Source organism: Hibiscus syriacus, unplaced genomic scaffold (genome assembly GCF_006381635.1).
Source record: "Hibiscus syriacus cultivar Baekdansim isolate YM2019G1 unplaced genomic scaffold, ASM638163v2 tig00111463_pilon, whole genome shotgun sequence".
Taxonomy (NCBI): domain Eukaryota; kingdom Viridiplantae; phylum Streptophyta; class Magnoliopsida; order Malvales; family Malvaceae; genus Hibiscus; species Hibiscus syriacus.
In genome coordinates this window covers 237,544-251,782 of record NW_024063098.1, presented here as the reverse complement: position 1 = coordinate 251,782, position 14,239 = coordinate 237,544, and positions in this window count along the sequence as shown.

The following is a 14,239-nucleotide window of genomic DNA, read 5'->3' as shown; positions in this document are numbered from 1 at the left end:
TTTTGAGTTGTCTTTCAATTTTCATGGCCACATGCACCATCTCTTCAATTTCTACATAATGCTGAAGTTCAACAAGGTTAGCAATATCAATATTTAGACCAGATAAGAACCTTGCCATTGTTGCTTCTCTATCTTCATCCACATTGGCTCGGATCATGGCAATCTCCATCTCCTTGAAATAATCTTCAACGTTCTTGCTTCCTTGTTTCAGATTTTGTAACTTATGATAGAGATCTCGGTGATAGTGATTAGGAACAAACCTTTTTCTCATAAGGGCCTTCATTTCTTCCCAAGTTGTGATGGGGCATTCACCATTTCGTCTTCTTGAACTCACCAACTGATCCCACCAAACTAAGGCATAGTCAACGAATTCCATAGCAGCAAGTCTAACCTTCTTTTGCTCCGTATAGTTTTGGCATTCAAAAATGTGTTCAATTTTGATTACCCAATCAAGATAGGCTTCTGGATCAGTTCGTCCTTGAAATGGAGGAATAGTCACTTTAATGTTGCCGAAGTTGTCATTTTGATTTCGATGAACATCTCTCCTTGCTACTGATGTTACTTCAACCTCTTCCTCTTCTAAGTCTTCTTCCATTCTAGGGCGATTTACTCTCCGATTGCCTAGAGATACTTCTAATTGATCCAGACGATCTTGCAAAGGCTCCAATTCTAATTTCAGCAATCTTGCCATTTCACGCATAACAGCTTGAGTCTGCAAATTAGGGGATTCTCTTTCTGGGGATCGTCCTGAACTCCGAGACATGGTTAATAAATAAGAAAAGAATAAGATGTGTAAAAGACCTTACCAGAATATACTCTCACAAAGCCTCACGAGTCACTCCAAGAAAACTTGATGTCACTCAATCCGCTCGTGTTTGCACTCTAGGACTTTTAATGGCTTTTACTTGTCCTCTTCTGATCTCACACACGCTCCAGCCTTTTTCCCTCAATTCTCTTGTCTCAAGTTCTAATGAACTTTTACTCAAGACTATATCGAGTAATTTCACTTGTTTGGCGTCGGCTGCAAATGGTTAGTAGGAATGGAAAGCAAATATAATTGAAAAGGTGGCTTAGAAATTAGAAAGAAGAGAATGAAAGGGTTACTTACACAAGTCACTTCACAACCTTCTATCACCACAATCAATTTTAAAGGCTTACTTGAAAATGCTTGGTGATGAGAATTGTTGATGAGTGCTTCCAACTTTTCTTTCTTTTCTTTGCTTTTTCTTCTTTTTGAGTGCTTTGACTTTTGAGTCCTTCAATTTTCTTTGCTGATTTTTTTTTCTTTTTCTTTGACTTTGCACTTCACTTTTGCACTTCTTTTTGTATTTTTCTTTTTTTTGTTGTTGTTGCACGTTGCTTCTTCCACCAAAGCTCTGATTACCGCTTGATGTAAGGTACTTGTACCTTTTCAAATGATTGTAGATCTAGGAAGGAAGTAAAACAACCTGCAAAGTGAATGGCTCAAAATAGAATGGTTAAGGGTGGTAGACGTATGGGTGAATTGGTAGGCTATTTAAATAATGAGTAATGGAAGCGGAAGGTAGTTGATAAGGCTATGGTTATGGTGATGAAATAAAAGGATGGTTGTGAGGATATTATCTTGAAGAAATCTCAAAGAAGAACCAATGCTATATAGAGCAGAGACCCAATCTTTATATTGTTTCTTCAAGGGATGGTGTTAAGTACTTTGACCCACTAGTTATATGAACTAGGAACCAGAAGTATCAAGATGAAAGGAAGGGGTTGACGCCACAAGTAAAATACTTGATAAGTCGATAAAAGTCACCAGGACTTAAGAAGAGAATAATCTCACTTTAATTGAATAAAAGGTGTGTTTACAAATGATGGAATGTTTTCCTATTTATAGGAAATGGAGAGACATGGCCGAATAAATACAAGATGATTCGGCCAGCCTATGTATCTCCCTATAAAGACATAATTTAAATGCTAAAAGAGGATGGTTTGGCCCTAGATGGAGGGAAATGATCCTTGGCCGAATAGTTCTTGTGTCTCCTCAAGTTGGCGCCAATTTGGATGGAAGATGATGCTTGGCCGAATAGGTAGAGGGCTCTTCATCTTGGCGCCTAAATGAGTTCACATGCAAGGCACATGAGGGCTGGTCATATGCACGGCACATGGGTGTTCTAGGAAGCCTTGTGGTGCACCCATGTGCATTGGATGATGGCTGGTCATGTGCTTCTTCTTAGGCGTGCATGTGTCTCCTCCAAGCTAGCTTGAGTGTTGAGCTAGCTAGCAAGCATGGGGCTGTTTGTGAATGATCTTCCTAGCCCGAGTCCTTTTGAGCTCCATAACAGTATGTTCAGCTATATTCAGCTACCTTTGTCATCACTTTTAGCAACTCAGCTTCAAATAGTCCAACTAGCTAAGTTTAGCTAGCCTGAAGCTTCTCCAGCTGAATCGAGCTTCCCTTAGCATTCCATGAGCTGCCTTGTACTTTGTGAGCTGTTTGTGAGCTATATATGACGTCCAAATCATTCACCAAGCTACCTCAACGTGCATCACACTCCATTGTACCTATATGTGCAAAGAAACAAGGTAAGTTCATGATATTGAGCTAAAACGAGCTAAATACCTTGCTGCCATGTTTGTGTGAGCTAAGTATGATGGTCAAGAGCTAAGTACATCATCTCATAATATGTGTAAGATAATGTATAAAGCCTAAGAGTTAACATGAATGCAAATAAACTAATTAAATGCATTATAAGTATGCTGCCTTGATGTATATATATAATAATCATGCTTAATATGATAATAAAACTATCCTAACATTCTTAACATATTAAAATAACAATGTGTAATATGAATTCATACTAAGTTACTTAACTAATATTCTTATCATAAAATGTATTATAATAGCATATATTATAAAGCTAATAATAAGTAAATTCGATATAAAGATGTTCAAAAGTACTCCCTTTATAGATGAAAACGTGCTGATATCAATTTACATGGAAAAGAGTGTGAAATGCATTAATTCTTTGCTGTTCATACTTCATTGAAAAGATGAAAATTGTCAGTGAAATAAAGAATGAAAATGTGTAAAAGGACCTTACCAAAACACTCTCGCAAAACCTCATAGTAACACTTTAAAGAAATTAAAATATCACTCAACTCACACTCATGTTTGCACTCGGGATATGTTATTGGCTTTTTTTTATCCCTCTTCTGATCTCACCCTCTCGTTTGCATTTTACCGTTCAATTCTCTTTTGTGGGTCCTTTTAAAGAACTAACTCAATATTGAGCAAGTTTCTTATTTTGTGCATCGGCATTAAAAAAGGGAATGGTTAGGATATAGAAATGGTTATGGTAAAAGGTAGGATAGAATGGTTAAGCAAAGATAAGGTAATGGAATAAGAAACGATGAAAGAAAAGGAAATGAAATAGAGAGAAAAATGAAGATAACTTACAACCAAGGTGCAACACTTACTATATTCCTTCAATAGAAATAACAAGGATACCTCCTTCTAGTTTGTTGTTGGGAAGATTATTTTGTGCTTCTCTTTGAGTGTACTTTGCAACTTTCTTCACTTCTTTTTCTTTGATTTTTTTTCTTCTTTTCCTTTTCTTTCTTTTGCACTCCAAATATATTGTAGGAGTCTTTTCTTTTTCTTTTGTTTTTCTTCTTTCTTTTGTTTTTCTTCTTTCTTTTGCTTTTTGTTGCAGCACTTGATTGTCAATCCAACAAAGCTCTGATTATCGCTTGATGTAAGGCTCTTCAAGCTTCTTCAATAATGGGGAAGTTAGTAACCTTGTTGTTTCCCGATCTAGGAGAGACACCAAATGCTACAATTTGAATTGAAAGTAATCTACACAAAAGAAGAAGAATTTGATTAAGTAATTTGATAATTAAGAAATTAAAAGGAAATAGAAATGGAAAGAATTGAAATGGATAGAATTGTTATCAAAGATGGGCTGCAGAAGTGTTGTTGAATTGTCCTTCAAATGTAATAGAATTCGACCACCAATGGTGATGATACACGTGATTCTTGATGAAAGATGATGGCAATTTAAAGATGGTGGAATGGTGATGTTATAGGCGTGAATGGTGATGGAAGATGGTGATGGAAAGATGATGATGAACAAATAGTATCTTATAAAACTAAGAAGGAACCAATGCTATAAATGAGCAAAGACCCATTTTTTATAAGTCTTATAAGGGATGGGTAGTAAGGACTTTGACCCACTAGTTATAAAAACTAGGAACCAGAAGTATCAAGGAAGGGATTGCCGCCACAAACTTTAGAAAAGCTTGCTTAATCGATATAGTTCTAAAAAGAACTTGAAGAGAGAATAATATCACAAGGATTTTTATATTATCAAAAGGTTATCTTACAATGTAAATAGCCTTAACGCCATAAACTTTAGAAAAGCTTGCTTAATCGATATAGTTCTAAAAAGAACTTGAAGAGAGAATAATCTCACAAGGATTTTTATATTATCAAAGGGTTGTCTTGCAATGTAAATAGCCTAGCCTATTTATAGTTTTCAAAGGGTTTAGGCCGAATAAACACATGATGGTTTGGCTAAGGTTGAAACCCCTTTGAAAATACATGATTTTTGATGAAAATACATGATTTTAATGAAGATACATGCTCTTGGCCGAATGGTTAGGTGTTGGTTTGGACCTAAGGATGTTTTGAACGCATTAGGAAGTTATTTGGGCGCCAAAATGAAGAGAAAGGAGTCTTTGACCGAATAGGAAGCATCCCTTGGTGTTTTGGCGCCTATTTGAACATCGAGTGCACATGCTTGAATGATGCATGTGCTAGCCTATTTGAATACACATGGGACTTCTTGCAATGCTTTGGTGAGGTTGTAACCATATGATGATGTATTGAAGTCCTTGGACAACCTAGAGATGAATTAGCTTTAATGGTAAGCTAGGTGAGTGTCTTCGTAGCTAACTAGGTGAGCTATAGCTTGATGAACTCAAGCTAGTTAGCTTTGGCCTCCTCAGCTCCTCAGCTACTCTCCCAGCTACTTCCAGCTACCTTTAGTCCACTTTTCAACATTTTGGTCCAATGTTCTCCTCCAGCTAAGTTCAGCTACATACTAGCTCCTCTAGCTAAGTTGAAGCTCAATATGTGTTGAAATGAGCTGCCATAATGTTCATGAGCTACTGTGAGCTGCTATGCTTGTACTTTTAGCTACCCAAACTACCATAATATGCCTTGCCTTGTGTTTGACCTATAGGAATCAACAAACAAATAAAGTTAGAAATCTGTGAGCTCATTTAAGGTAAAATGCATGTTATCGTGAGGTATTTGAGTGATATGAGCTATGAATGATCATCTAGAAGCTAAGATAAAATGTACATAAGCTAGATAGAAGGTATTGGACGTTCATGAACTTTATGAAAACATGTAAGAGATAGAAAAGAAATGAATACATGCAAATGAGCTGAAGAAACATGGATTTAAATCTAGTGAGCTAATGTAAACATAACATGAAATAGAATAACTTGACATGAGATAATGAATGAATTAATGAATGAATACATGCTGCCATGATATGTAAACATAATAATTGAATCTAAAACATATGTAAATATAATATAAAGCTAAGTAAAGATGTGGAAACATATGTTATGCATGAAAATCATATAGTATGCAAGTGAATGATAACAAATGATTATTCAAGCATAGTTTAAAGAGTAAAAGCATGCTTATAACATTAAGTGATGCATATAGAAGATAATAAAGGATAAAGTAAGGAAAAACTCCCTTAGAACTAACTTTGAATAACCTTCATGGTGTGATCAAATCATGGAGAAATCTGGAGCTAGACAGGATCACATCATCCTCCCCTTCTTTTGAGCGATTTATACTCAAATCAAATGGTGACTTCTCATTAGTGTCCCCCCATCCGATATATGCAACAGGGATCTTTATGAAAAGATTCTTTTCATAAGTTATCTCCTTTGAATAAGTGCTTTGAATGTACATGACCTGAAATGAAAGATAACTCTCATAAGTAAAAACATGATTGAATACAAATAAAGGAAAATTATACTTCCTGTTGGTGTTTGATGGTTGGTTAAAAATCATGTCTGTTGAAGACATGTTGCTTTGAATGATCATGTCCCTTGGCATCCCAAAAGTTATGTCCATTGGATCATGTAAATTCACAATTTTATGCTCTTGAAGGGTCATGTCCATTAAGCCTTTATGATTCACGTCTCTTGTCTCTTTCCCTTGAAAAATTATGTCTTTTGAATCATCCCTGTCAACAAAAATTGATAAGATAATGCCAAAGACATGAATTGAATTGCTGCAATATGAATCAAAATAAGTAACTGAAAAACTATTGACAAGATGAATGGACATATCAAACCAGGGTGGATGTTTAATGGGAGTTGGTTGCTGAATTCTTTTCATATTTGGCAATGTACTTGGAATGTCAACGGACACAACTCTTGGCACTTCAAGTGACGTTTCTCTTCAAACTTCAAACGACATTATCTTTGAAACATCAAGAGATATGTTTCGTTGACCACCAAAAGTAACAATTATTTATTCTTCAAAAGTCACATCTTTTAGTCCTCCAAAATCCATGATTCTTGATCATCAACTTGAAAAGATACGTCTCTTAAATTGTCCTGTAAAATAGAATGAAGGATAGGAGAAGAAAGGTTAGATAAAATTTGTTCTTCACTCTCCTCTTTTTCTCCAAATTCATATTTCTCATTTTCAACTATAATGTTTTCTTCATTTACTCTTTGATTCTCATTATTTTCAACGTTTTTGAATGATTCCATTCTTTTCTTCAAATGAATCTTATCTTCATTCACTTGACTAGGAGATAGTGGCGTCAAAGTGATTTTCTTATCGTTATGAATGCTAGTATATCTATTGGTAAACCCATCATTGATTTCTCGTCGGTCGAATTGCCATGGTCTTCACAAAAGTATATGTGCAACATCCATTGGTAAAATATCAAAAAGGACTTCATCTTGATATTTGCTAATTGAAAACGGGATGACAACTTCTTTGTGACTTCTAACTCTTCTTCTTCATTTAATCCTTGCAAAACATATGGGCTAAGATGTTTGAATATTGTAAGTTCCAACTTCGTGACCATGTATGTGCTTGCAAGATTTGTACAACTTCCTTCGTCAATAGTTACAAGATACACTTTACCATTTACATGGCAACGAGTGTGAAATGCATTCATTTTTTTCTGTTCATACTTCATTGAAAAGATGAAAATTCTCAGTGAAATAAAGAATGAAAATGTGTAAAAGGACCTTACCAAAACATTCTCGCAAAACCTCACAGTAACACTTTAAAGAAATTAAAATATCACTCCACTCACACTCGTGTTTGCACTCGGGATATGTTCTTAGCTTTTTTTGATCCCTCTTCTAATCTCACCCTCTCGTTTGCCATTTACAGCTCAATTCTCTTTTGTGGGTCCTTTTAAAGAACAAACTCAAGATTAAGCAAGTTTCTTAATTTGTGCATCGGCTTTAAAAAAGGAAATGGTTAGGATATATAAATGGTTATGGTAAAAGGTAGGATAGAATGGTTAAGCAAAGATAAGGTAATGGAATAAGATATGATGAAAGAAAAGGAAATGAAATAGAGAGAAAAATGAAGATAACTTACAACCCAAGTTGCAACACTTACTATTTTCCTTCACAAGAAACAACAAGGATACCTCCTTCTAGTTTGTTGTTGGGCAGATTCTTTTGTTCTTCTCTTTGAGTGTACTTTGCAACTTTCTTCACTTCTTTTTCTTTAATTTCTTTGATTCTTTTTCTTTTCTTTCTTTTGCACTCCAAATTTGTTGTAGGAGTCTTTTCTTTTGCTTTTTGTTTTTCTTCTTTCTTTTTCTTTTTGTTGCAGCACTTGATTGTCAATCCAACAAATCTCTGATTACCGCTTGATGTATGGCTATTCAAGCTTCTTCAATAATGGAGAAGTTAGTAGGCTTGTTGTTTCTCGATCTAGGAGAGACACCAAATGCTATACTTTGAATTGATAGTAATCTGCACAAAATAAGAAGAATTTGATTAAGTAATTTGATAATTAAGAAATTAAAAGGTGATGATGCTGTGGAATTGTTGTTGGATTGTCCTTTAAATGTAAGAGAATTCGGCCACCAATGGTGATGATGCACGTGATTCTTGATGATAGATGATGGCAATTCAAAGATGGAGGAATGGTGATGTTATAGGCGTGAATGGTGATGGAAGATGGTGATGGAAAGATGGTGATGGACAAATAGTATCTTATAAAACTAAGAAGGAACCAATGCTATAAAGGAGCAAAGACCCGTTTCATATATGTCTTATAAGGGATGGTAGTAAGGACTTTGACCCACTAGTTATAAGAACTAGGAACCAGAAGTATCAAGGAAGGGATTGACGCCACAAACTTTAGAAAAGCTTGCTTAATCGATATAGTTCTAAAAAGAACTTGAAGAGAGAATAATCTCACAAGGATTTTTATATTATAAAAGGGTTGTCTTACAATATAAATAGCCTAGCCTATTTATAATTTTCAAAGGGTTTAGGGAGAATAAACATATGATGGTTCGACTAAGGTTGAAATCCCTTTGAAAATACACGGTTTTGATGAAAATACATGATTTTAATGAAGATACATGCTCTTGGCCGAATTTTTAGGTGTTGGTTCGGCCCTAAGGATGTTTTGAATGCATTTGGAAGTTATTTGGTCACCAAAATGAAGAGAAAGGACTCTTTGGCCGAATAGGAAGCATCCCTTGGAGTTTTGGCGCCTATTTGATGTCACATGTAGTGCACATGCTTGAATGATGCACATGGCAGCCTATTTGAATGCACATGGGTCTTCATGCAATACTTTGGTGAGGTTTCAATCATAGGATGATGTCTTGAAGTCCTTGAAAAGCCTAGAGATGAATTAGCTTCAACGGTAAGCTAGGTAAGTGTCTTGGTAGCTAGCTAGGTGAGTGTCTTGGTAGCTAACTAGGTGAGCTATAGCTTGATGAACTCAAGCTAGTTAGCTTTGGTCTTCTCAACTCCTCGGCTACTCTCCCAGCTACTTCCAGCTACCTTTAGTCCACTTTTCAACATTTTGGTCCAAATTTCTCCTCCAGCTAAGTTCAGCTACATGTTAGCTCCTCCAGCTAAGTTGAAGCTCCATAAGTGATTAAATGAGCTGCCATAACGTTCATGAGCCACTATGAGCTGCTATGCTTGTACTTTTAGCTACCCAAGTTACCATAATATGCCTTGCTTTGTGTTTCACCTATAGGAATCAACAAACAAATAAAGTTAGCAATATGTGAGCTCATTTAAGGTAAAATGCATGCTGATAGGAGGTGTTTGAGTGATATGAGCTATGAATGATCGTATAGAAGCTAAAATAACATGTATATAAGCTAGATAGAAGGTATTAGACGTTCATGAGCTTTATAAACACATGTAAGAGCTAGAAAAGAGATGCATACATGCAAATGAACAAAAGAAACAAGGATTTAAAGCTAGAGAGCTAATGTAAACATAACATGAGCTAGAATAACATGACATGAGTTAATGAGTGAATACATGATGCCATGATATGCAAACATAATAATTGAATATAAAACATAAGTAAACATAATATAAAGCAATGTAAAGTTGTGGAAACATATGTTATGCATGAAAATCGTAAAGTATGCACGTGAATGATAACTTATGATTATTCAAGCATAGTTTAAAGAGTAAAAGCATGCTTATAACATTAAGTGATGAATATAGAAGATAATAAAGGATAAAGTAAGAAAGAACTCAATTTGAACCAGCTTTGAATAACCTCCTTGGTGTGATCAAATCATGGAGAAATTTGGAGCTAAACATGATCACATCATCATCCCCTTCTTTGAGTGATTTGTCCTCAAATCGAAAGGTGACTTCTCCTTAATGTCCTCACATCCGATATATACAACAGGGATCTTTATGAAAAGATTCTTTCATAAGTCATGTCCTTTGAATAATTGCTTTGAATGTACATGACCTGAAATGAAAGATAACTCATAAGTAAAAACACGATTGAATACAAATAAAGGAAAATTATAATTCCTGTTGGTGTTTGGTGTTTGGTTAAAAATCATGTCTATTGAAGACATGTTGCTTTGAATGATCATTTCTCTTGGCATCCCAAAAGTCATGTCCATTGGATCATGAAAATTCATGATTCTATGCTCTTGTCCATTAACCTTTATGATTCACGTCTCTTGGCTCTTTCCCTTGACAATTTTTGTCTTTTGAATCATCCTTGTCATCATAAATTGATAAAATAATGCCACAGACATGAATTAAATTACTTCAAAATGAATCAAAATAAGTAAATGAAAAACTATTAACAAGATGAATGGACATATCAAACCAAGGTGGATGTTTAATGGGAGTTGGTTGTTGAATTCTTTTCATAATTGACAATGTACTTGGAATGTCAATGGACACAACTCTTGGCACTTCAAGTGACGTTTCTCTTGGAACTTCAAACGACATTATCTTTGAAACATCAAGAGATATGTTTCGTTGATCACCAAAAGTAACAATTATTTATTCTTCAAAAGTCACATATTTTAGTCCTACAAAAGCCATGATTCTTGAATCATCACCTTGAAAAGAAACGTCTCTGAAATTGCCCTGCAAAACAGAATGAAGGATAGGAGAAGAAAGGTTAGATAAAATTTGTTCTTCACTCTCCTCTTTTTCTCCAAATTCATCTTTCTCATTTTCAACTCCAATGTTTTCTTCATCTACTCTTTGATTCTCATTATTTTCAATGTTTTTGAATGATTCCATTCTTTTCTTCAAATGAATCTGATCATCATTCACTTGACTAGGAGATAGTGGCGTAAAAGTGAATTTCTTATCGTTATGAATGATAGTATATCTGTTGGTAAACCCATCATGGATTGTTCGTCGGTCGAATTGCCATGGTCTTCCCAAAACGTATTTACCAATTGAAAACTAGATGACAACTTGCTTTGTGAGTTATAACTCTTCATCTTCATTTAATCCTTGCAAAACATATGGGCTGGGATGTTTGAATGTTGTAAGTCCCAACTTCGTGACCATGTATGTGCTTGCAAGATTTGCACAACTTCCTCCGTCAATAGCTACAAGACACACTTTACCATCTACATGGCAACGAGTGTGAAATTCATTCATTCTTTGTTGTTCATGCTTCATTGAAAAGATGAAAATTGTCAGTGAAATAAAGAATGGAAATGTGTAAAAGGACTTTACCATGAACACTCTCGCAAAACCTCACAGTAACACTCCGAAGAAATTAAAATGTCACTCCACTCACACTCGTGTTTGCACTCAGGGATATGCTCTTGGCTTTTTCTGATCCCCTTCTGATCTAACCCTCTCGTTTGTGTTTTATCGTTCAATTCTCTTTTGTGGGTCCTTTTAAAGAACTAACTCAAGATTGAGCAAGTTTCTTAGTTTGTGCATCGGCTTTAAAAAAGGAAATGGTTAGGATATAGAAATGGTTATGGTAAAAGGTAGGATAGAATGGTTAAGCAAAGATAAGGTAATGAAATAAGAAAGAATGATAGAAAAGGATATGAAATAGAGAGAGAAATGAAGATAACTTACAACCCAAGTTGTAACACTTACTATCTTCCTTCACAAGAAACAACAAGGATACCTCCTTCTAGTTTGTTATTGGGCAGATTCTTTTGTGCTTCTCTTTGAGTGTACTTTGCAACTTTCTTCACTTCTTTTTCTTTTATTTTTTTCTTCTTTTTCTTTTCTTTCTTTTGCACTCCAAATTTGTTGTAGGAGTCTTTTCTTTTGCTTTTTTTCCTTCTTTCTTTTGTTTTTTGTTGCAGCACTTGATTGTTAATCCAACAAATCTCTGACTACCGTTTGATGTAAGGTTATTCAAGCTTCTTCAATAATGGAGAAGTTAGTAGCCTTGTTGTTTCCCGATCTAGGAGGGACACCAAATGCTACTATTTGAATTGAAAGTAATCAGCACAAAAGAAGAAGAATTTGATTAAGTAATTTGATAATTAATAAATTAAAAGGAAATGGAAAGAATTGAAATGGATAGAATTGTTATCAAAGATGGGCTGCGGAAGTGTCGTTGAATTGTTTTTCAAATGTAAGAGAATTCGGCCACCAATGGTGATGATGCATGTGATTCTTCATGATAGATTATGGTAATTCAAAGAAGGAGGAATGGTGATGATATAGGCGTGAATGGTGATGGAAAGATGGTGATGAACAAATAGTATCTTATAAAACTAAGAAGGAACCAATGCTACAAAGGAGAGGAGACCCGTTTCTATAAGTCTTATAAGGGATGGTAGTAAGGACTTTGACCCACTAGTTAAAAGAACTAGGAACCACAAGTATCAAGGAACGGATTGACGCCACAAACTTTAGAAAAGCTTGCTTAATCGATATAGTTCTAAAAAGAACTTGAAGAGAGAATAATCACACAAGGATTTTTATTTTATCAAAGGGTTGTCTTACAATGTAACTAGCCTAGCCTATTGTTAGGTGTTGGCCGAATGGTTAGGTGTTAGTTCGGCCCTAAGGATGTTTTGAATGCTTTTGGAAGTTATTTTGGCGCCAAAATGAAGAGAAAGGAATCTTTGGCCGAATAGGAAGCATCCCTTGGTGTTTTGGCACCTATTTGATGTCACATAGAGGGCACATGCTTGAATGATGCACATGGAAACCTATTTGAATGCACATGGGTCTTCTTGCAATGATTTGGGGAGGCTGCAACCATAGGATGATGTCTTGAAGTTCTTGGACATCTTAGAGATGAATTAGCTTCAATGGTAAGCTAGGTGAGTGTCTTGGTAGATAACTTGGTGAGCTATAGCTTGATGAACTCAAGTTAGTTAGCTTTGGTCTTCTCATCTCCTTGGCTACACTCCCAGCTACTTCCAGCTACCTTTAGTCCACTTTTCAACATTTTGGTCCAAAGTTCTCCTCCAGCTAAGTTCAGCTACATGCTAGCTCCTCCAGCTATGTTGAAGCTTCATAAGTGATGAAATGAGCTGTCATAATGTTCATGAGCTGTTGTAAACTGCTATGCTTGTACTTTTACCTACCCAAGCTACCATAATATACATTGCTTTGTGTTTCACCTATAGGATTCAACAAACAAATAAAGTTAGCAACGTGTGAGCTCATTTAAGGTAAAATGCATGCTGTCGTGAGGTGTTTGAATGATTTGAGCTATAAATGATCATCTAGAAGCTAAGATAACATGTATATATGCTAGATAGAAGGTATTGGACGTTCATGAGCATTATGAAAACATGTAAGAGCTAGAAAAGAGATGCATACATTCAAATGAGATGAACAAAGATGGATTTAAAGCTAGTGAGCTAATGTAAACATAACATGAGCTAAAATAACATGACATGAGTTAATAAATGAATGAATGAATGAATACATACTGTAATGATATGTAAATGATATGTAAACATAATAATTGAATCTAAAACATATGTAAACATAATATAAATCTAAGTAAAGATGTGGAAACATATGTTATGCATGAAAATCATATAGTATGCAAGTGAATGATAACATATGATTATTCAAGCATAGTTTAAAGAGTAAAAGCATGCTTATAACATTAAGTGATGCATATAGAAGATAATAAAGGATAATGTAAGGAAGACCTCCCTTATAATCAGCTTTGAATAACCTTCATGGTGTGATCAAATCATGGAGAAATCTGGAGCTAGACAGGATCACATCATCCTCCCCTTCTTTTGAGCGATTTGTCCTCAAATCAAAAGGTGACTTCTCCTTAGTGTCCTCCAATCCGATATATGCAACAGGGATCTTTATGAAAATATTCTTTTCATAAGTCATGTCCTTTGAATAAGTGCTTTGAATGTACATGACCTGAAATGAAAGATAACTCTAATAAGTAAAAACACGATTGAATACAAATAAAGGAAAATTATACTTCCTGTTGGTGTTTGATGGTTGGTTAAAAATCATGTCTGTTGAAGATATGTTGCTTTGAATGATCATGTCCCTTGGGATCCCAAAAGCCATGTCCATTGGATCATGAAAATTCACGATTTTATGCTCTTGAAGGGTCATGTCCATTAAGCCTTTATGATTCACATCTCTTGGCTCTTTCCCTTGACAAATTGTGTCTTTTGTATCATCCTTGTCATCATAAATTGATAAGATAATGCCACAGACATGAATTGAATTGCTGCAAAATGAATCAAAATAAGTAAAT